Source organism: Bos mutus, chromosome 8 (assembly GCF_027580195.1).
Source record: "Bos mutus isolate GX-2022 chromosome 8, NWIPB_WYAK_1.1, whole genome shotgun sequence".
NCBI classification, from domain to species: Eukaryota; Metazoa; Chordata; class Mammalia; order Artiodactyla; family Bovidae; genus Bos; species Bos mutus.
In genome coordinates this window covers 50,824,609-50,848,716 of record NC_091624.1, presented here as the reverse complement: position 1 = coordinate 50,848,716, position 24,108 = coordinate 50,824,609, and the positions used below count along the sequence as shown (strand labels likewise).

At 46.1% G+C, this 24,108-nt stretch overlaps 1 long non-coding RNA gene across 4 annotated transcripts in view; it reads left to right on the top strand.

Annotated features, from left to right (window-relative positions):
• LOC102267956 (uncharacterized) overlaps positions 1–17,026 on the top strand; it is a 46,993-nt gene extending 29,967 nt beyond the window's left edge. For all 4 annotated transcript variants that reach the window (XR_011465121.1, XR_011465119.1, XR_011465118.1 and 1 more), the window contains 3 exons: positions 264–623; positions 15,647–15,887; positions 16,499–17,026. This is a non-coding gene — a long non-coding RNA (uncharacterized lncRNA). The remainder of the gene's footprint in view (positions 1–263; positions 624–15,646; positions 15,888–16,498) is intronic.
• Positions 17,027–24,108: the final 7,082 nt, after the last annotated feature.

Here is a 24,108-nt window from a genome sequence, read left to right as displayed (position 1 = left end):
TCTGCTCGGTGTCCTGTCTTGTAATCTCAACATGTATTTGTGACCTTGCTCAGTGTTCATTGTCTATTAAATGCACTACAAAACTTAATTCCCATGGTTGGTGGCTGAGTGAAGGAGCTTTTAAAAGAAAGGTGTATCCTTTTAACTCAGAAACTCTTGTTATCATTTTTTTGAGACTTAATTTTTTTTAGAGTAGTTCTAGATTCACAGCAAAAGTGAAAGGAAGGTACAGAGGTTTCTCATATGCCTTTTCCTGCACACAGGCACAGCTTCCCTCATGGTCAGCGTCATGTAGCAGAGTGGCACACTTCTGACCAAGGGTGAGCCTACACTGGGGACTTCCCAGGTGGCAGCGGCAAAGAATCTACGTGCAATGCAGGAGACCTGGGTTCGATCCCTGAGTCAGGAAGATCCCCTGGAGGAGGGCGTGGCAACCCACTCCAGTGCTCTTGCCTAGAGAATCCCATGGACAGAGGGGTCTGGCGGGCTGCAGTCCTTAAGGTCTCAAGGAGTCAGGACTGAAGCGACTAAGCAGCAGCGGCAGCCAACCTGCACTGACACACCATGATCGCTCAGAGTTTGCAGTCAACCTCAGAGTTCACTCCTGTGTTATATCTTCTATGGTAAGTGGCATGTATCCATCGCCTTAGTACCATACAGAGTATATTTACAGCCTTAAAAATCCTCTGTGCTCTGCCTGTTCATTCTTCCCGCCCACCTCCACCCCCACAACCGCTTATCTTTTACTGTTTCCATAATTTTGACTTTTCCAGACTGTCTTATAGTTGGAATCATACAGTATTTAGCTTTTTCAGATTGTCTTCTTTCACTTAGTAACATACCTTTAAGATTCCTCCTAGTCTTATTTATAGCTTTAGAGCTCGTTTCGTTTTAGTTCTGAATAGTATCCCATGGCCTGGAAGTACCACTGTTTATTCATTCACCTACTCAAGGACATCTTGGTTGTTTCTAAGCTTTGGCAGTTATGAATAAAGCTATTATAAATATCCCTGTGCAGGTTTTCACATGGGCATAAGTTTCAGTTCCTTTGAGTCAATACCAAGGAGCGTGATTGCTGGATCCTATAGTAACAGCACGTTGGGCTTTGTAAGAAATGGATAAACTGTCTTCCAAAGTGAAGGGTATGCATTCCCACCAGGAATGATGGAGGGTTTCTGTGGCTCCTCCTCCTCGTCAGCATTTGATGTTGTCAGGGTTTGGGATTTTGGTCATTCTAATTGGCATGTAGTTGTAATTATTGTTGCTTTTTAGTTAAATATTTATTTGTTTTTGGCTGCATTGGGTCTTAGTTGTGGCATCTTTAACCATGGTGTACAGGCCTGTCTCTAGTTGAGGCCTGCAGGCTCAGGAGTTGCCCTGCGGCCTGTGGGATGTTAGTTCCCTGACCAGAGATTGTGCCCACGTCCCCTGCATTGGGAGGTGGATTCTTAACCACTGGACCACCAGGGAAGACTCTTGTTTTAACTTGCATTTCCTTGATGGAATATGATGTGGAGCATCGCTTAATATGCTTATTAGTCTTCTGTTTATCTTCAATAGATGAGGTGTCTATTGAGGTCTTTGGCCCATTTTTTAACTGGGTAGTTTGTTTTCTTGTTGAGTTTTAAGAGTACTTCGTGGGACTTCCCTGGTGGTCCAGTGGTTAAGACTGCACTTCCACTGCATTGGGTACAAATTTGGTCCCTTGAGGGCACCTAAGATCCCACATGCAGTACAGCCAAAAACAACAACAAAAAAGAGTTCTTTGTGTATTTTGGATAGCAGTCCTTTATCAGATATGTCTTTGGTAAATACTATCTCCCAATCAGTGGGTGATCTTGTTATTTTAAAGAGCTCCACAGATCAAATAAGTGAACTCCAACCATTCTCTGAGCTCTGACAGCCTAGAGAAGAGGTGGGAAGGGGGATGCTTACTTTTTCTTCCCCAACTGGATTCAGAGGTCAGCAGTCCTCACAGACTGGAATGGGCAGGGCTGCCCAGTGGTACTTCTTTTTTAAAATTAATTAATTTACTCTAATTGGAGGATAATTACTTTACAATATTGTGATGGCTTTTGCCATACATCGACTTGAATTGGCCACAGGTGTACATGTGTCGCCCCTATCCTGAACCCCCGTCCCACCTCCCTTCCCACCCCATCCCTCTGGGTTGTCCCCGAGCACCGGCTTTGGGTGCCCTGCTTCGTGTATCGAACTTGCACAGGTCATTTATTTTCCAGTGGTACTTCTTAAGGGTCACTACTCATGATGGCTTTAGGCGGTGGAGACCCTCAGGATAGAACTGGCAATGTTCTATTTATAGACTTTTTCTGCCTAGTCTGCCAGAAGAGGTCTTTCTGACTCTTTGTGGTGGATCTGCTTTTTTTAATATTTTATTTTTATTTATCTACTTGGCTGTGCTGGGTCTTAGTTGCAGCAGATGGGATCTAGTTCCCTGACCAGGGATCAAACCCTGGGCCCCCTGCATTGGGAGCTCAGGGTCCTAGCCACTGGACCACCAGGGGAATATGGTTTTGCTTGCAAGTTCCCTTGGGGAAACCAGTCCTCCTCAACTTCATTAAGCTATCAATTACGATGGCTTCACCCTCCAGCCCTGACTCTCTGAAGCAGATAATCTTAAGGACCACTCCACCGTGTCCCTCAGTACAGTGGTTGATTCAGAAATGGGCATCTGACTCAAACAGCCAATCAGAATCCTTTTCTGGTATTGTTGTGTGATCCTTGGGAAAAAGAGAGCCTCCTTTAGATAGCCTTGTTTTGCTGGGAGGTTCTGTATCTGGGCTGCCCACCACCATCTTTCCTAACTCCTGGAAAGAAGAAAGCCAAGCAGAGCCAAGAGATGGACAGAGAGAGGCAAGGCTCTGATTGCCTGAGCTCCCACATAAACCATGCCTGGTTGCCCAGAATTCCGTTCAAGAACCGATGAATTCCTTGATTGTCTAGGTTCAAGTGAGTTAGGTACCTCTCACGTGTAACCAAGAGCCCTTCCAGGTCCATTCAACAGAGCTGCCCTGTACAGTTGAGCACGTATGCACTATGTAACCAGAGGTGGCATCCTGTACTTATACAACATAATATACTTTCTGCTCAGCTGAAAGTAGTATGGTGCTCAGGCATCACCCCCTCTCAGAAGCCCTCTTAGATTTCCCCAGGCAGTCAGCCCTCCTCAATGCTTCCAGGAGTTTTGTGAAAAAATACACTGGAGAGCTAATCCCTCTATATTGAAATTTACATACACACACACCCACCTGTCTCCCCGCAGACTGGCACCTCTCCTGTATGGACTAGATCTGATTTATCTCTTTTTCCTCAGTGACCCAACTGAGAATGTGCTTAGATGCTTATTAAGTGAATTGTCATCAAATCTCATGACAACAAACAACTGGAATGTCCCATTTAGTTTGTTGTAAAGAAAATTCCCCTTGTAGTTGCCACAGGTAGATCGGGAATCAACAGACTTTTTTCTGTAAAGAACCAGATAGCCAATATTTTAGGCTTAGCAGTCCACGTCATCTGTGTCATGACTTTCATTCCTCCTGTTGTAGCATAAAAGCACTACAATAAGCCTGGCTGCATCCCAATAAAACATTATTTACAGACACTGTAATTTCATATAATTTCCATGTCACACAATATTCTTCTTCTTTTGGGTTTTCCAAACTACTTCACAATGTAAAAGTCATTCTTAGCTCTCAAGTCATACAAAAATAGGAACCTGGCAGGATCTGGCCCATAGACCTCAGTTTGCTGACTCCTGGTGTAGACAGTCTCTGGGCACCTCCATCAACAGGGGGCACTGGAAGGAAGTTGCATGTCCCCCTGATTCTGGGTCTTGGAGCTGGAACGGCTATCACCTGGTACGGCAGCCTTAGCCTTCGCCTGCCCTCACTATGTGAATCAGAGATTGGGCTGACTTCCGGTGACCCACGGGCTCGCAGCATGTCAAAATAGGAAGAACACAACACAGCTGTACCCACTACAGACCTGGGGAGCTGAGACCCCTTAAGCCTACCGACTGGCTCCAGGTCACACACCTTGGTGAGTCTGGGTCTCAGGGGACCAGGTATGCTGTCACCCGAGAGGCTTTCACCAAACCACCCAGCAGTGACCAGAGGAGGCTTATTCCTTTAGCCGCAATCCTCCAGGTGCTGGTTTCATCTTCACACACCCTTACGCACTTGGCTCTTGGCTGCACCCACCTCGCCTCACCCCAGATAGCACCAAGCAGCGGCGGTCTGGCAGTGACCTTCCCCTGTCACCTGCGATGCCTGGTCTCTGCCACATGCTGTGGGCCTCTCGTACCAGGCCCCTCCCAGCCCTGTGAGCCCAGCCCATACAGCCAGGAAGGCACCTTTGTAGAAAGGTCTGTTTCAGAGGCCCAGGTGGCCCCAGACCGGTCTTCTCCATCTGCAGGAGATAATGGACGTGCATCTTTAAAAAGGAATACATACATATATAATGATTTAGTTTAAGAAACTGAACAAATATTCAGTTTCTTAAACTGTTAATACGTAATTAACTGATAATAAAATTAATTGGGTAAAACAGCCTAAAAATAATGGACTACTCATTACCTGAGGGAATATAACTGCATTGAAAGAAGTCTGACTGTTCCAGAGACCAAAAAAGTCCCCAAAAGCAGTGAAAGGAAAAGGCTTTGTCCAGACACTGGATAAGGGTTCCGGTGTGTGGCTCCCTGATGCCCCTCCTGGAAGGGGTGGAGGTAAAGACCGCCTCTTACAACTCAGCAACTTGACAGTGGATTTAAAGAGCATCCCAATGCCCACCCCAGCCTTGACAGCACCCTTTCATCACCACCAATTCCAAGAAGGAGAAGAAAAAAACAAACCACTATTCACATCCTTTTGTTAGATTATAAAAGAGAAAACTTGCAGAGACCTTAGGAACTCATCCCTTCCACGGTCAGTGTCAGTCCCCAGACTGGACACTGGCAGGGAGGCTGCCTGGCTGTGTCTCCAGTCTGGGGTGTTAGGGAAAGAAGATGCAAATGCAAAATTCCCATGACAGCTGCAGACAGAGGTGAGGTGCAATCAGAGGAGGGGAAGGTGCCGGGATCCAGTTAGAAGGGCTGGGTGGGCTTCGACAGCACAGGAGAGAGAGGAACAGGAGCAACAGCCCCAGGCAGGGCAGCACAGGGATCCATTGGAAACAGCTGGGATTTGGGCTGAAACAGGACCCAGGAATGGCTAGGATATAAGGTCACAGTTGTGCGAGGGAAGCTCTGGCTCTGACCACCTCGCCTGGGACAGCCTGGCAAGCTCTGGGTCCCACCGTAGACCCTGGCTTTTATTATTCATCTCTTTTGTGAACTCAGGTGGGGAAAGGTCTGCTGAGAGTCATGCCAGAATTCACAAGAGAAAGACTCTGTAATTTCTTTTAGCTCTGTGACTCTGGACAAAGTATTCAGTATTAATGCAGTTGACCATGACGTCTTCTGTGTGAGCAACTGACAGACCAAATTACCTTTCCTTATCTCCTGGGGAGAAAAAAAGGACCATTTATTTGACATATTTCATAATCATTTCACCTGCTTGCCCCCTACGAAGAGCACGGGTGACCCGGCTCCCTCCCTCCCTCACGAAGCAGGAAGCATATCCTCTAATAAAGCCCAGTTTCTAAAGAATGCTTTTAATCTTGGAATAACTGAGCGGGATTTTCAATTGTATTTTTAATTCTCTATCTACTTTTAAAAGCCCAGGTTTCCATCCTCTCCAATTCTCAGCTCATCATGGGCTCCCATCTCCTGCCTGGCCTCTGCCTTGTGGAGAAGGCAGTGGGCAAAGTCTGCTGAGGATTGGGGGTGAGGGCTGTGTGCCACCCACCTGGCACTGTTCTCTAGGTGGGGCCTTGCACATCCCCAGGCTGGGCCACTACAGAGCCCCAAAACATTTGTTTAAATTTTAGTAAAAGATACATAACATAAAATTTACCACCTTAACCATTTTTAACTGCGGTTCAGTGGCATGAAGCACATTCACCATTCATGTTGTCATACAACCGTCACCACCATCCATCTCCAGAACTCTTTTCATCTTGCAAAACTGAAACTGTTCAGTTAAACAATAACTCCCCACTGCCCCCTCTCCTGGAGAATCCCAGGGACGGGGGAGCCTGGTGGGCTGCCATCTATGGGGTCGCACAGTCGGACATGACTGAAGCGACTTAGCAGCAGCAGCAGCAGCCCCCTCTTCCCAGACCCTGGCAACCTCCACTCTGCTTTCTTTCTCTATGAATCTGACTACTCCAGGTTCTTCATGTAAATGGAAGCATACAGTATTTGCCTTTTTGTGACTGGCTTATTTCACTTGAAATAATGTCCTCAAGGGTCATCCATGTTATATTAATAGTATCTGTCAGGATTTCCTTTCCTTTTAAGTTAAATAATATTCTATTGTACATATTAATATATACCAGATTTTGTTTATCCATCCACCCCCTGAGGGATATTTTTAATTAATTTATTAATTAATTTATTTTTGGCTGTGCCAGATCTTCATTGCGGCACATGGGGTTTCTCTAGTTGCGGCAAGCGGGGGCTACTCTCCAGTTGTGGTGTGTGGTCTTCTCGTTGTGATGGCTTCTCTTGTGGCAGAGCACAGTTGTCCTGTGGCATGTGGAATCTTCCCAGACCAGGGATCAAACCCGCGTCTCCTGCATTGGCAGGCGGATTCTTTACCACTGGACCACCAGGGAAGTCTGACTGAGGGATGTTTGGGTTGCTTCCATATTTTGGCTATTGTGAATACTGCTTATGAACAGAAATATCTCAAGTATCTGCTTTAACTCTTTTGGGTATATGTTCAAGAAGTAGGATTGCTGGGTCAGATAGTGATTCTATTTTTAATTTTTTGAGCAGGAGCAACTTTTATTTATCCCCGTTCTGGCCTTCTTCCACTCCTCAGGCTGGAGGCCAAGCCAGGCAACCCATGAGAGTGTGAGAAAGCAGTCTAGGGCTTCTCCAGAGGAGGGGACTTTGCACAGAATCTAGCAGGTGGCCTCTCAGGGCTTCCTCTCGGGATTTCAAGTCAATGTTTCTTAGGATTTCCAAGACCCTCACTCTAGAGTCTGCCCTTGGGAGCTGGCAGGGGACACATTCACATATCAAATAGGATAATAAGCACCTGGGATCAAGGAGGTATGATCTCCCAGGTATGATCATTATCCCATTTTACAGATGAGAGTACTGATGCTCAGAGAGGTTAAATGGGGGTAAGGGGTCCCAAGGTCCCAGCTAGGAAGTGGTAAGGCTCAGACTCCAGCCCAGCTCTGTCTGCATTCTACTACCTTGTGCTGCCTCTACTGGCATTTAAATGCAGTGTGGAGAGGTGCAAACCACCTGCTACAGAAAGAGTGTACACGGTCAGAGAGAGGAAACCAGTTCTTTTTTTATTGTTGGCTGCTTGAGTCTTTGTTGCTGTGCGTGGGCTTTCTCTAGTTACAGCAAGCAGAGGCTACTCTAGTTTCGTTGTGGCTTCTTTTGTAGCACAGCATGGGCTCCAGGGCATGCAGGCTTAATAGCTATGGCACACAGGCTTCAGTAACTGTGCTGGGAATGGGTTTAGTTGCCCTGAGGCATGTGGAATTTTCCCAGACCAGGGATCAAACCTGTGTCCCCTGCATTGGCAGGCAGATTCCTAACCACTGAACCACCAGGGAAGTCTAGGGCAAAACTGATTCTGACTTAGGAAGCTGGAAGTTTCCTTGGAGGAGCTGCATTTTAGCAGGACTTTGAAAAACAGGTAGATGGTGGAAGCAACTGGGTAAAAAACCCCTTGAGTGGTTCTGTCTGGTGAAAGGTAATAGATCTTAAATGCAGAAGACAGAGACTGACCTAAGAAAATATTGGTGTGGTTTATGTCAGAGGATGTTTTGCCTGTGTTCACTACTAAGAATTTTACAGTGTCAAGAACATGAAAGAATCAAGAATCTTAAATAAGTATTACTAGGGTAAAGAAGCCAATCTGAAAAGTCTATATACTATATGATCCCAACTATAAGACATTCTAGGAAAGGCAGAGCTATGGTGACAGTAAAAAGATCAGTGGTTTTCAGTGGTTGGTGGGAGGGAGTGACAGAAAGACAAGTAGGTGGGACACTGAGCATTTTTAGGATGTATGTTATTATAATGATGGATAAATATCATTGTATATTTGTCCAAACCCATGTAATGTATAATACTTAGATGAACCCTAAGGTTAACTATAGACTTTGGGTGATAAGAATATGTTAATATAGGTTCATACTTGGTTAAAACTGTACCATACTAGAGTGGAGATGTTGCTAATGGATGTGTAGGGCCAGGGGGTATGTGGGAAATCTCTATACCTTCCTCCCAATTTTGTTGTAAATCTAAAACTGCTTTTAAAAAATAATTTTAAAAAGTTATTTTGAAAAAGAAAAAAAAAGTAAAGCATATTCAAGTTCTACTCTTGCTATAGGCAGTTCTCAGGATGAATCTTGTCAAAGTTTCACATAATAATTAACTCCTATGCTATTTAACTTTTTCCAGAGTTTAAGAATGTTTAAAATTTTCCAATTAATTTTATATACTTAGAGTAACTCCAATACCAAGACCTGATATATTTTTTTAAAAGCATCAGATAAAGTACATTTATCTAAAATCAGGAGCCAACATCATACTCAGTGATAAAACACTCAACTCTAATCTAGAGGGATTCACATTTGAGTCAGAAATAAGACAAGATTATCAGTTGGGTATCAGCAGTGTTAGCAGCTATAACAAACAAAACCCCAAATCTCAAGAGCTTAACACAGTAACAGTTTATTTCTTATTCACACAAATAACAATGAGGACCCCTGGTCAGCAAGCATCTCCCATTAGGCTTTTCATGGACCTAAACTCCTCTGCCTCTGGTTCTACTATCACTGAGAACCACTGCTAGATCTTCCAGCAGCAGAGAGAGAGAGAGGAGAGGGTGGTATGGAAGGTTTTACAGGCCAAGCAGGAAAGCCCCTGTGTCATTTCCACCCACCATCTGCAGGCTAGAACTCTGGAGAAAAGGAGACAGGTGGTAATGCAGCATTCCCTTAAGTCTGCTCCACTTCTAGGTCACTTTCTGCACATTTTGATGTGGGGCAGGCAGGCAATGACTGCCACCTGAGCACTGGTGATTATAAACACATCCCAATTCCAGAGATTTAAAATGTGAAAACTTTGACTCGGTGAAATACCGCTGTAAAAACCCATAAACGAGCAAGGGTTTTCCAGGCATGATCCCAAGGCAAAAAGCATAAAAGACAGACTGAACTACATAAAAATTAAAAATCCCTCACATCAAAAAAAGAAAATTAAGGACTTCCATGGCAGTGCAGTGGTTAAGACTCCATGCTTCCAATGCAAGGGGCTCTGGTTCAGTATCCTGGGGTCGGGGGAACTAAGATCTCACGTGAAAGTCAGTGTGTTAGTCACTTAGTCGTGCCTGACTCTTTGTAACCCCCTGCTATGGAATTCTCCAGGCTAGAATACTGGAGTGGGTTGCCATGCCAGTCTTCAGGGTATCTTCCCTACCCAGGGGTTGAACCTGAATCTACTTCATTTCAGGTAGACTCTTTACTGTCTGAGCCCCCTGTGGCCAAAAAAAAAAAAAAAAATTATAAGCAGAAGGACCCATGGTGGGTAGAAATATTTGTAACGTGTGATAGATCAAGAATTAGTAGGCTTACTATTTTAAAAACCCTTATAAACCAATGGTGAAAAACATGAAGACTCGAAGATAAAAATGGACAAAACTGTAACAGGAAATGAATCAAAAAATAACTAAAAATGGTTAAATATGTTAACTATGTAAAACTATTTGGAAGTCAAAGAAATGCAAATGAAAACCACAATAGGATATCTTTTTTTTTTTTTTTAATCAAACTGGCAGAGATCTGAAAATCGATAATGGTACTGGCAAGGACTAGAAATTAGAGACTGATTCACTTCTGGAAGAGCGTAAAATGGGTGCACTATGTAGCTCTGTGAGTAAGATCTTAAAAATATGCATACCTGTTAACCCAGCCGTCCCACTTTTGGAAATTTTAAAATTTAGTTTTTATTTTTATCAAAGTTAAACATGCATATAATTTTGAAAGTTGAAAAATTCTACATGGTTTCTTATGAAAATAGGCAATTCCCTGAAGCCCCTTTCCCTCAACCCCTTACCCTATCACCACCCTACCCCTCTTTCTCAGTTGTAGAGATACAGATTTCAATCTTTCTGATATTTACCATATTTTCCACAAAGAACATGCTTATATGGCTACTTCTTGAATTTTCAGGTTTGGGCATTATCTAATGATTTCTCATCAAGAAGAGAAGATTTAACTTTCTCATCAACCCCTGCCGCTAAATACAACGGCTACAAAACACATACCTATCCTCAGCCACCCGCACACCCACATATACCTCCCGGTCATCAGCCTCCCAGTATAGTTGTCACTCTGATTAGACCAATATTCATTATTCCTTATTCCTACTGTAATGTGTGTGTGCTCAATCTCTCAGTCATGTCCAACTCTTTGCCACCCCATGGACTGTAGCCCATCCAGCTCCTCTGTCCATGGAATTTTCTAAGCAAGAATATTGGAGCAGCTTGCCATTTCCTACTCCACGGGATCTTCCCGACTCAGAGATCGAACCCGCCTCTCTTGGACCTCCTGTATTAGCAGGCAGGTTCTTTACCACTGCACCACCCGAGAAGCCCTTTCTGGCTGTAAATCTGTTGTCAAATGAGCTGCGTAAAAATGTTGTTATTTTCTTTTTCTGCATAGCATTTTGTTTTCCCTGGAGTAATAACTGACTTGTTTTAATCATTGGCTCAGCTTGCTCATTTTTATCATCAATTTAACCACAAACTCTCTTTCAGAATTTTGAACTTGTTACTCCATTGTGTTCTGGCTTCCCCTGATGCAGTTTTTTAAAAATCCATTGCCATTCTGAGTCGTAGTCCTCTGTATATACCTTCTTTTTCTCTGATCTTTTCTCTGTCCACATCACCCCATATTAACCCCAATCCTGAGATAATTGATGAGCCTGGTTTGAGACCTCTTCATGGTTCTGTGGTATAAATCAGGCTTCTTTTGATGAAGATGCTTCTTCATCTCTGGGATACGGCTTTCTTGGACCTGTTTAAGTCCATCTACTTGCCAACTACCAAAATGCTGTTGCTGATGACTCCTCTATTATCCTCCTCTTTGTGGGTTTGTTCTGTTTTAGTCAATTTGCTATATTAATAGTTTGGAGAGAAAGCAATATTGTACCCAGGTTAGGTATGGAGGGAGTCCTTCTTCCCGGTGGAGAGTCTTGATTAGGCTCCTCCCCAGCCCCGCCCTGGGACCTGGCTCTCCACATCTGACTCCCTCCTCCCGAAGTCCTCTCAAAACAGCTGTTGCTTAGCTCAGTTCAGCTGGCGGGCAAATACCCTCAGGGCAAATTAATGACCTTAGTGTCAAATATAAGGAGTTTGAAAAAATTACAGTAAACCCCAAAACAACATAAGGAAAGAGATTTTAAAAAAACAAAATGGAAATCAATGAAACAGAATTTAAAAAATGGAAGGTAAAGACCAATGAAACTAAGAGTTGATTCTTTGAAAAGACAAAAATCTCTGGGAAGATTGATCAAAGAAAAAAAAAGAAAATATACAAATAAATGATATTATATATGAAAAGAGTAACATAACTATAGTTAAAACAGGCTTAAAAGATAATAAGATAAAGATAGACAAATATTTGGAGATTTTATCTTTTCATGTGGCTGTATTTGCAATAAAAGATAACTGAGAAAAAATGCAGTAAGAGAATGCTATCAACAACTTTATGTCAACAAATTTGAAGTCTTAGTAGAAATAAATTCCTACCAAAACTGAAAAAAAAAATAGATATTATGAATAGCCTTTAAACAATTAGAGAATTTGAAGGAATAATTGAAAAATATTCCCATAAAGAAAATTCAAGGCCCAGATGGTCTTATAGGTGAATTATACAAACATTTCAAAAATAGACAATCCCAATCTTACATGAATTCTTCTAGGGAATATAAAAATAATGAATATTCCCAAATTAATTTTTTGAGGCCGGTGTAATCGTAATACAAAAAGTAAACAAGTATAGCATAAAAAAAGCAAATTACAGATCTATTTCACTCATACATTTAGATATAATAATCCTAAGTAACATTATCAAAATGTATATAAAAAAGATAATGTAAAATAACCAAGTTGAGTTTGTTCCAAGAATACAAAGGTAGCTTAATATTAGAAAATCTATAAAGGTAATTTACTACATTAATAGATTAAAGAAGGAAAAGCATATTATCTAAGTAGACACAGAAGAAGGTATTTGATACAAGTATATACTGACCAATGATAAACTTTTAAGCAAATTGGAAATAAAAGGGAAGTTCCTTAAACTGATAAAGGATATCTAGAAAAACATCCAAAAGAAATATTACTTGTGTAAAAAATAGAAACATTTCGTTTAAAATCAGGAAAAGATAAGAATGCCCACTCTAACATTTTTGTTCAGCCTTGTACTTACAAATTTGTCTTTCTTAAATAATTACATTTAGTAGAAGTTTATAAATAAATTAATAAAGAAGAAAATAAATGAATGGCATACGTTTGAAAAGACAGAGAAACTGTCAGTATTTGCAGATGATATGATTATTTAGAAAACCCAAAGAAGTCTACAGACCAATTATTAGTTGTAAGATTACTGGGCATAAAATCAACAGACAAAAGTCAATGAAATTCCTAGTCATTAAAGAAGAAAACACAGATAATGAATAAATTTATGAAAATATGTTATCTGGGAAATTCAGTTTAAACAAAGATGGTATTTTATACTTGTCAGATTGGCAGGTGTTTTTTTAAACTCTGATACCATCAAGTGTTGGAGAAGAGGTAGAGTAACTGGACCCCTCATACGCTGCTTGTGGAAGTCACTGGTACCATCTAAGTTAAGTCAAAGATGCCCTAGGCTCAGCAAATTTATACTAGGATATATGCCCCCCACCAAATCTCTTCTGAGTGTATCCAAAGAGACATTTATAAGAATGCTTATGGTAATACTGTTTATAATGACAAAAAAACAAACTTAAATGTTCATTGCCAAGAAAAAGAATAAAGATGGTGCATTCATAAAAAAGAAGAAAATAATATGGAGTAAATAAACAGGAAATAGAATGATATGATCCTACTTAAAATTGCAGCATTCCACCCCCTGCCCCCCACCCATCTGACTTTATTTTTCTCCTTTGCAACTCTCACATTCTAACATATAATTTATCTATAATTCGTACATTTTGCTTATTGTTTGGCTCACCCCATGGGAATGTACACAAGAGTAGAGATCTTGTCTGTTTTGTTCACTCATGTTCCCAACGATTTGAAAGCGTACCTCATATACAGTAAGCACCCAATAAATATTTGCTGAGTGAATTTGCTGAATGAATGCAAGACAGCATGAAGCCACATATTGAAAGTTTAAAGGCGTGCAAAACAATACTACTTAACACTACAGATCAACACCCCTTTGTGGTTTGGGTTACCTGTGTGACAGAGATAGAGGGCAGTATGAGGATCAGGGCACCCAGGAGCCTCCAAGTGTCCCCCTAAGGTTGTATTTCCTAAGGTGGCCATGGAGGGGGAGCATTTGTTATGTTATTACCAGCAATGTTTGCATGATGGAAAAATTTCGCATTACAACTTGTTTTAAATAATAGGAACAATTGCACCTGCAGTATGTATAAAGTTTCTAAGGGTTTTTCCACATGATCTCATGGGTCAAATGTGCCTATAAGACCAGCTCAGAGCAAGATGGGGCGTGGCACTGGGGTTCTTCCAAACTGCCCAAGAGGGGAAATCCCAGCCCGAGGAGGAAGAAACAGTTGCCTGGGGACACCCCTCCTGGATGAAACGGGAGGGAACTGGGGTTTGACTGACGCTGTCCTCACTTGGGAGCTGGGGGCTTGCTGCTGGGCCCCCAGGCAGGGGCGCGCTCCTCTGAGGCAGTGCTGGGTTCTGTGTCCGGAGCTGCCCCAGGTCAGAATCTGAGTCCCTGTGGTCTCTCTTTCCTCGCCTGGATTATGAGAGAATAACTAATGACCTGTTCTGTCTACCTCAGAGGGCTGTTGGGAGGACCAGACAGCAAGGAAGGAAAATTGTCCTGACAGTATCAGAGACCAGAGTCCCAAGGCAGCTTTGCATTTTCTCCTTCGATATGAAACACTTGAATGTAAACATCATCTATGTTGTTAAACAATCTTCTTCTTTTCAACTTTCTGGCCACACAGAGAGGCATGGGGGATCTTAGTTCCCTAACCAGGGATCAAACCTGTGCCCCTTGCAGTGGAAGCGCAGAGTCTTAACCACTGGACCACCAGGGAAGTCCCACATGATCTTCAAAATGATAACTTTTATTGGTCAAAGAACCATCCAGGGCCCCAGCATAATTTACAGAATCACTCCCCTCTTGTTGTAGATTGTTTACCATTTTCCTCAACTGTAAGCAGCACTACAATTAACATCTTCGTGTGCTTGCATTTTGCTTTGCTCTTTTGGAATTACTTCACTAGGATAAATTTCAGAGTCAGTAAGTGGTCAGCCTATGTAAATGGCTCTTATGTTGAGCTCCAGGGCTCAAGAATGGCTTGCATTTTTTATGGGTTCTATCAAAGTGCTACTTCCAAATGGTTGGCCCTTGTGGTATGTAGGACCACTGCACCTTACTCCAGGAGGGGTCTAGTCCTGCTGGGGCGTAATTCAAAATTCACCGAATTCAAGACTAATCCTGACAAAAGGTGAGAGAAGATGTTTATATTTGTTTACCTATTTTAAAAAATGCCCTACGTGGCAATATTGTAAATCCAGTTGGCAGCTCACTTAACTGCACAGCTTCGAAGTTGCTTGTTTCTTGACATACATTTTAAAAGGTGGGAGAATTCAGACAAAATGAGACTTTATTAATATGTAACATTCATAAAATACTTACCTTGCAGATTTAAGATACTCACAAGACACTGCCACGCTGTGCTCGTTTTGTCACACCATTTCCACCACGGGGCACTAGTATTTTAATTGTTATTCTTTCCCCTAAAGAAATGGGTCTTCTAACTACTACCAAGTTTGCAGCTGCAAGCCTGTAAGAGCCACCCGTAAGGCAGGGAAGGAGGAGACAACGCAGCATAGGCGTTGGAACCAGCTGATAACTATATGCTCCGATTACTAAGAATTTACTTTCTGCTGGGCACTGTGCCAGGCTCTTGCCTGTGTTACCTCATTTAATCTTTGATACTATTAAATAGGTACAGTGTTCCCCCTTTACAAAAGAGGAAACCGAGGTCTGGGTCCTAGGGATATGGCCATTACAGACATAGCAGGTAGACTCAGACAGCAAGATAGAACTGATGTCAAGGGTCATTGCTCCCAATTCTGTCCCTAATTTTTGGCTCATTGCTCAACTCTTCTGGGCCTTGTCTTTGCCACCAGGGTGAGGCTAAGGACCAGGGATAGGCACTGGGCATGGTACAACCTCTTTATATGCCCCTGCCCGCTATGGGGCCCTGGAAAAGAGAATCACTGTCTTTTCTTTACCTGCACAGAACACCAGGAGAGTCTCCATCTCAATGCTCAGCTGAGCAAGGATGGGCCACACAGACCAGACCAGCAGTGGGTTGGCGCATGCTGTGTTTACAGCATCTTCATCACTCGCTCAGGAGCCCCAGAACTCAGGCTTGTCATTCCCCAAACACTTTTTGAGCACCATGCTGAAGGTCGTGGAGCTGGCCTTGGGGCCAGGGAGCCCGGCTACACTCCACCTTGTGACACAGCTGTGGGACTTGGGTAAGTCATGTCTGTGGCCTCTAACCGCAGTTTCCTCCTCTGTAAAATGGGGATGAGAATGTCTGCCTCAGAGGGTTGTTGTGAGGCCTGAGTGAGGAGAAGGTGTGACTTTGGCCTCATGAGAGGCCCTGTAAAGCGTGAACTGAAGCGGGCCCTCCAGGTGTTCTCTGGATATGACTCAGGTGCCCGCCAGGGACCTCAGCCTGACACCAACACCCCAAAGAGACCACAAGAGAGAAAGTGTCAGGCCAGGAGGAGGTAGGACAAACTTTCCCTGAGGGTTGGGAAGGGTTCTCAGAGGGCTCCCTGGAAGAGGTGGTGTTTGCACCAAAGGAAAAATCAGTCCTACTGAGTGATCAGAGCTGCCCCCTGTAGCCAGGACTTCCATTTAGAACCTAGACGGAAGACTGCCTGTAGGAGGTAAGCTCAGACTGATTCCACCCACCCAGAGAGGACAGCCCCCCAACATTTCAGGATCTCTGCCACCCGCTGTGTCACAATGCAGTTCATTCATCCATTTGGTTAGTATTTATTGAGTATCATGTGCCAGGCACTGCGGTCCGTACTGGAGATATGTCAGTGAGCAAAACAAATCCCTTGCTCCTTTTCAGGAAATTGGTGCTGAAGGTGAAGAGGAAGCCCCTGCCCCTCCCAAAGCCAAAGGCAAAGGAAAGCCCTTGAAGACTGAGAAAGCGATGTTGAAAGGTGTCCACAGCCACAGGAAGAAGATCCGGAAGTCACCCACCTTCCGCTGGCCCAAAACACTGTGGCTCAGGAGGCAGCCCAAATATTCTCAGAGGAGCCGCCAGGAGAAACAAGCTTGACCACACTGCCATCACCAAGTTTCCCCCGACCACAGGGTCAGCCATGAAGAAAACAGACAACAGCACACTGTGTTCACCGTGGAGGTCAAGGCCAATAAGCATCAGATTAAACAGGCTGGGAAGAAGCTCTGTGATACTGACGTGGCCGAGGCCAACACCCCGATCAGGCCTGATGGAGAGAAGAAGGCGAATGTTCTACTGGCTCCTGACTGATGCTTCGGACATTGCCAACAGAATTGGGATCATCTAAACTGAGTCCAGCTGGCTAATTCTAAATACAAAATCTTTATTATTAAAACAAATCCCTTGCTCTTAGAGCTGACATTCTGATGAAGAATAGAGGGAAGCTAGACAATAAGGAAAAAAATAAGGCTATTTCGGGTTGGTGGTGAGTGGTAAAGAGTGAGGAGAATAGAGAATGAATGGGGCATGGGTGTGATCAGGGAAGCTGCAAAGAGACAATTTTTGAATAAGATCAGTAGGAAGAACATTCCATGCAGGGGAAACAGCCTGCAGGAGTGCTGGCAGGCAGAGTGTGCATCATCAAGGGATTCCAGGGAGGCAGGAGAAGGGAGAGAATGAGGATGGAGGGCATCGTGTGGCCCTTAATGGGACTGACAGTATTCCTGAGTTCCCCGCAAGGGTAGCAGGGAGCCCTTGGAGAGCTTCTGAGGAGCCATGGCTTGGCCCTGGTTGCCTGTGAGCAGAGACTGGAGCAGGGTGAGGTGGAAATAGGGAGATGGCCAGGGGACCACTGCAGAGGTGACCATGGCTTAGGTGGGGTGGAGGCAGCAGAGGAAGAGAAGAAGGCGGATTCTGGCTGTGCTTAAAGGTGGAGCCAAGAGGAACTTTTGATGAACTAGAGTCTATCCCCTCTCCCCCAAAGCCCTCCTGGGGCTGCAGGACTGAAAGGCTCCCTGAGACCTCGCCAAAAACCACCTGGAAGCCTCCTCCTTCCAAAAGTTATTGGGGAAATTAGACCTTAAATGCTTCATTTTCATGCTTTTTCCCAGAAAAAAACCAAATGTAATCACTGTAAGAAAAGCTCCACCCCCAAGGTGCTGCTCCCTCCATTGGAGGCAGGGATTAGATGAGATTTGCAGGACTGTGTTGACTCCCAATTTAGATGCTTTCCATAAATTAATTACTGAGGCAAAGTCGAGAAGGGAGGCCTGGGGAGCGGGTCCCGGGGCAGCTCTTCCTTCTTCCTGGAGAGCCAGGCTGCTGCCAGCGCTGCCCTGGCCTGTGGGCTCCAGGAAGATGCTGAAACTCCCGATCTCTGCCTGAAGTTTGCTGCTGTCAGTCCCTGCAGGCTATGCATCGTTCTCACGGGAAGATTCCTGGGAGAACACTGGGCTTTGGGCTTTCTCCTAAGGGCAGTGGGAAGCCAGGGAAGGTGGCAGGCAGGGAGGAGACAGGACCAGATTTGCTTTTTAGAGGGAACCTCTGGCAACTCCCGGAGAAGGCAATGGTACCCTACTCCAGTACTCTTGCCTGGAAAATCCCATGGATGGAGGAGCCTGGTAGGCTGCAGTCCATAGGGTCGCAAAGAGTCGGACACGACTGAGTGACTTCACTTTCACTTTTCACTTTTCTGCATTGGAGAAGGAAATGGCAGCCCACTCCAGTGTTTTTGCCTGGAGAATCCCAGGGACGTGGAGGGGGGGCGGGGTGGGCCTCATGGTCTGCTGTCTCTGGGGTCGCACAGAATTGGACATGACTGAAGCAACTTAGCAGCAGCAGCAGCAGCTGGCAACTCCAGGAGACTGGCTTGAGGGGGATGGAGAGAAGGGAAGTGGGGTCATGTAAAGAGATGGGAGTTCCCACTAATAACACACCGCCCTCCCTGGGCTGCCCCTCATCAACATTTCTCTGCCCTCTGGGCCCAGGCCTGATGTCCACCTCACCTGGGGCCTGGAGCTCTTGTTGGCAGAGCCTCTTGGGGCCTAGATCAAGGCCAGTGACTCATTTCTGAACATTTTTGGCTGAATAAGACAGTTCTACCTCTCCCCTAAGCTATTTGTCCCTCCTCGTCACAGTTCAGGGTTTTGGCCACAAACAGTGGCAAATGAGAGAGGGATTTCCGGAGGTGGTTCATGGGACTTCTGCTGAAATAGCTGAGTGTACTTCACCTGCAGCCGGCAGGGAGATGCGCCGTCCCTCCAGCTCCACACTCTTTCTTGTGCTTTAGTCGCTTAGTCGTGTTTGACTCTTTGCAACCCCGTGGACTGTAGCCCACCAGGCTCCTCTGTCCATGGGCTTCTCCAGGCAAGAATACTGGAGTGGGTAGCCATTCCCTTCCCCAGGGATTCGTCCCAACCCAGGGACGGAACCCAGGTCTCCCACATTGCAGGTAGATTCTTTACTGTCTGAGCCACCAGGGATATAGTTAACACTCTTCCTTGGCTTGTCCTAACCATGGCCACCCTGGCCTTCCGGCAGTATGCCTGAGCTCCTCTCTGGCATCCCCCTCAAGCCCTTTTCCTCAGCAGGAGGAACACCTGGGCAAGGACAGGGTAGGATCCAAGCTTTTTGTGAGACCTCAAGACCCAGCTGGGGGGACACTCAATAAACATCTTCTCAGTGAGGGAACCCCTGCAAGGGTGGACACCACCCCCATTTTTCAAATGGGAATACTGAGGGTCAGTAGGTGACAGTGACCTGCCTGGGCCAGAACCTACACATCCTGTTCCACATCACAGGGCAAGGCCACACCTCCTCCTCCAGGAAGCTGTACTCAGGTCTCCTTGGATGGTGCAAACTGATGGTTGCAGGGAACATGGAAGCCCAGCTCCCTTGCCTGGGCTTTTGAGAACCCTGACATGTAACTTACACTCCAGGGCCCGCTGGGATCAGACTGAAGTTACCTTCTGCTGGGGGAGACCAGAAATGGCACCACGTATGATGGACAGGGAAGCCTGGCATGCTGCAATCCATGGGGTCACAAAGAGTCTGACGCGACTGAGTGACTGAATTGAACTGAACTGGTCTTCTCCCTCCTCCCCACCTCCACCCCTCCTGGATCCCAGTCCTTTCCAGGCTCATTCTGGGAATACTTCCTGGATAAATCACTTGCATTGGAATCCTCAGCCAAGAGCTTGCTTCTGGGGAACCCCACGCTCAGCCCTGCCACACCCAAGTTTTGCTGCCGCCAACCGTGCAGCTGCCCTGGGCCTCCACGGCTCCATCTGTATAAAGGTGGTGCCCGGCTCCAGCCCTGTGTGAGCACTGCTGCTCTTCTGGTCCTGGATCCCTGCCTCCCAACCCTCCCCCACCCCTTGCCACAACTGAATTCAGTCATCAAGGAAAGAGGAGCCCTCCTCATGTAAGAATGAACAGTTCTCAGCTCACAGAACCAAGTATTCGGGCTGTTACAGCTCATTACTAAACCCCAGCCATGCCCTGAGAAAGATTACAGAAACGGCTCTGGTAGAAATCCCCAGCAGAAATAACCTGCTCCTGCCACAGGGAGCCCTGCAAATCTGTGGTCATTCCCCTGCTCATCTCCACCCAAGCACGTACAGGTGTTTGCAAGTCAGCGGGCTCGCAGCATCTGAGGGATGGTGCCCGCTTTTGGGTCCACGTGTAGGACTTTGCAGGCTTCCCTGGTGGTTCAGATGATAAAGAATCCACCTGCAATGCAGGAGACCCGGGTTCGATCCCTGGGTTGGAAAGATCCCCTGGAGAAGGGAATGGAAACCCACTCCAGTATTCTTGCCTGGAGAATGCTATAGACAGAGGAGCCTGGTGGGCTACGGTCCATGGGGTTGCAAAGAGTCAGACATGACTGAGTGACTCACACACACACACACAGGACTTGGTACAGCTGCTGGGGGGCTTCAAGCCAGATTGTCCAATGGAGGGAACCTGAGTCTGGGCAGCAAGAGGCCCAGGTTGGTCAGTGCTCTGCTTGGAGTCTGCTGGTGGCCCAAGCAGGTCACCGCCCCTACTGACCCTCAGTTTGAAAAATGGGGATGGTGTCCACCCTTGCAGGGGTTCCCTCACTCATGGGGAAGATGTTTATTGAGTGTCCCCGCTGGCTGGGTCCTGAAGTCTTACAAAAGGCTTGGATCCTACCCTGTCCTTGCCCTGGTGTTCCTCCTGGTTTGTGGGGACAATGGGCAGGGAAGGCGAATGATGCAGGTCAGAGGGAGAAGTGGAGTCTGTTGGGCAGAGTCAAGTTAGCACATGGAGAGGCTGGCTGGTGGCTTGGGTCAGAGGAGTTGTGGATGTTGTGGTCAAATGCTGTGGTGTCACTCTGTCTTGGGTTTGAGGGCAACTTATGACCTTGGGCGAGTCCTTCTGTCTCTCTGAGCCTCCGTTTTCTTGAGGAATCCTAACAGCGCCACTGCCAGGCCTGTGTGGTGGTGAAGTTTACCTTGTTTCAAATCTGACATAGAGCTGAGCTCAGTGTGGATGGAAGTGACTTCCCTATACCCCAGGCTGGGGTCCTCTGCTCCCCAGAAGAGCAGGCCGAGGGACTGAGAAAGGGGCAGGAGGATTCCTTTGCTGGGAGCAGAGCTACAGCAGGGCTGAAAGTCTAGGGGCGATCGAGGTTTGCTGAGAGAGCTGGGTCACCCCCATCCCTCCCTGTGCTCTGGTGAGTCCAGTCCCTGGAAAGCCTGTGGGGCAGGTCCTGCTAAGCTTCCCTCCCTTTCCCCCAGCCTGTAGCTCCACACACTCACCTCATCCCCCAGACACACCTCACTGGGAACTGAAACTCAAACACATTATCCAAGGGCCTGGGCTGGTCAAGAGGGCTGAAATGGGCCCTTTGCTTCCTCTCTACCGAGGGCTCAGGCCCATATGGCCATATCAGCTTCCAGCGATCAGATGCGAATCCATGCAGAGGCCAAGATGGAAGCCACACTAAGCCTAGCTTGGTGTGTATCATCAGGGGACTTCTTGTCCGTCTCTTGGCCTCAGTTTCCATATCTATATAATGGGCAAGTAAGAGATCTCTGAGATCCTTTCACCAGTCATTAGAGTCATTGTACCCTCTGGCCCAGAGAGGTAAAGGGAGCCCAGACTAGAACCCAGGCATCGTGCCCCCAGACCAGGGCTCTAGGACCATGAGCGTGAGCAGAGGGAGGCTCCCAGGTTATGGAGCTGTCAGGCCTTGAGATGATGTGGAGGAGCTAACTGCCCAGGCCTCTGGGTGACTGGAACCCCAGCTCCTAGCTTCCTACATATGCCCCATCACCATACACCCACTTCAAGCACAAATCAGGGGTAGGCACTCCCCTCAGGGAGGAAAGGATCAGATGATCTCAATTCATTTCTGCCCTTTATCAGGTGTGTGACCTTGGACAAGTCACTTCACCCATCTAGGCCTCAGTTTCCTCGTATGTAAAGTGGGGGTGCTAAAATCTGCCTCAGTGGACTCTGCAGAGATTAAAAGATCTCATGCATATGAAATGCCTGGCATGGATCAAACACGAAGTGGAAGTTTCCTTTCCCTGGGGCCTCTTCCCTTCCTCCTGTGTCTTATTTGGCTCACCTTCCCCTTCCCATCTCAGCTGCTTGTACTTCTCTTCCCCTTGGCACACGCCCAAGCTTTCCACCTCTAGGCCCCTCCTCATGCTAATCCTTCTCCCAGGAATCCTTTCCTCCCTCTCATTGCCACCGTTCTTAATCATATTGCTTTCGTTGTTCAGTTCAAATGCTGCCTCCTCCAGGAAGGCTCTCCTCCTCCGAGCTCTGTACTAGCAGACAAGGACACAGATACAGTGGCATCAGAAGGGACAGATCTCCGCCTGCAGTGGCTTAGGGTACCTCCTGCTTGGGTCAGTCACACGTGTGGAGCACTGTTCTCCCCTGCCCCGCAGTACACAAAAGTGTCCACTAGGTGGTGATAGAATGACAAAGTCGCAGCGGAGATGCGCAAGAAGGGAGGCCAACAAGGACTTGTGTCTTCATTCATTTCTTCAACAAATATTTCTGAACACCTGCCATGTGCAAGACTGTCGGATGACAGTGGCAAACAGAGGAACGAAGTCCTTGCTCTCAAGGCGCTTATGTTCTTGTGACAGGAGGTGAGAGAGCTGAAACGAAAAGCCAGGATAGGGGTGAAGGCTGTACAAAAAACACTGGGACGCACTTGTGTTCAGACTTTTGAATGAGCATTTCTTCAGTGAACAGCAGAATCAAAGCACCACTTAGGGTCTCTGAGTGGCTGAGCTGGAACATTCCCCATCCCCTTGTTCTCTTAAGCATCACTTGACCTTACAGGAAATGCAGCTACATTACCTACATCTACTGAATCAGAATCTGCATTTTAACAAGACCCCCAGGTAATTCATGTGCACATTACAGTGAGAAGATCTGCTCCAGCCAGAGGTCAGGGGGTGACCTGCAGCCAGGGGCCAGATCTGGCCACCTATTTTTGTACGATGCCCAGGCAAGAATGAGTCTTGCTTAAAAAAATGAAATCTAGGAATTTTATGACACAAGAAAATTATATGTACAGTACTTCAAAGTTCAATGTTCATACGTAAAGTTGTATTAGCACACAGCCATGTCCATTTGCTGACGTGTTGTCTGTGGCGGCTTTCAGGCTATGATGGCCACAGCTGAGTAATGCAACAGTAATGTATGGCCCACAGAGTCTAAAATATTTACAATTGGGCCCTTTGCAGAAAAATTTTGCCGATCTCTGCTCTAGTTCTCTTTGAAGAATCAGGGCCCAGCGAGGGGCAGTACCTTGTCAGAGCTCATAGGAGCCCAGTTTATATTTCCATATTCCACGTAAGGTCTTGTTTGCACAGCCTCTGGTTTGGGCAGTTGAATTGCCTTTGTCTTTTCTGGATGTGGAGTGATAACCTCACTAGAAAAGGTTCATGACTGATTTATGATATAATAAAGACATTTCAATGAAATTTCCATTTCAGATGAAGCTGGTTTGGAGCCCAGAATGAGATGTGGGTACTCATGGAAACTGGGTTCTTTTTAGTAGAGTGTGCATGACTGATATGAGCCTTTTGTTGAGAAGGGAGGGAACCCTGGGCTCCTGAGAAAAGGAGAGGGCTTCAGGGGTCAGCGCAGGGAGCTGGAAGGAGACTTTCCGGCCATAACCCACCCACAGAGTGAGTGGTCCTGACCCTGTGGGGTGCTCTGAGGCTTTGGGACGGGCCAGCAGTTGAGACTTTTCTTAAGTCACCAAGTACTTGCCTTCTGCATCTCCAGTAGGAGTTTAGGGGTCTTGCAAGGGTGTGGGTACAGAGAGGACACAGCAGAGAGGACAGTGGTCAAGGTCTGGACTCTGGGTAAAGAAGCAGCCGACTCTGCTGCATCCATGATTCCCACTGTCCTCATGCTTGAGGGCAAAGCTCAGCCTGCCGCAGCCCCTCCCTACTCGGACCAGCTGCCCAGAGCAGCTTGCAGCTCCCCTTTGAGGC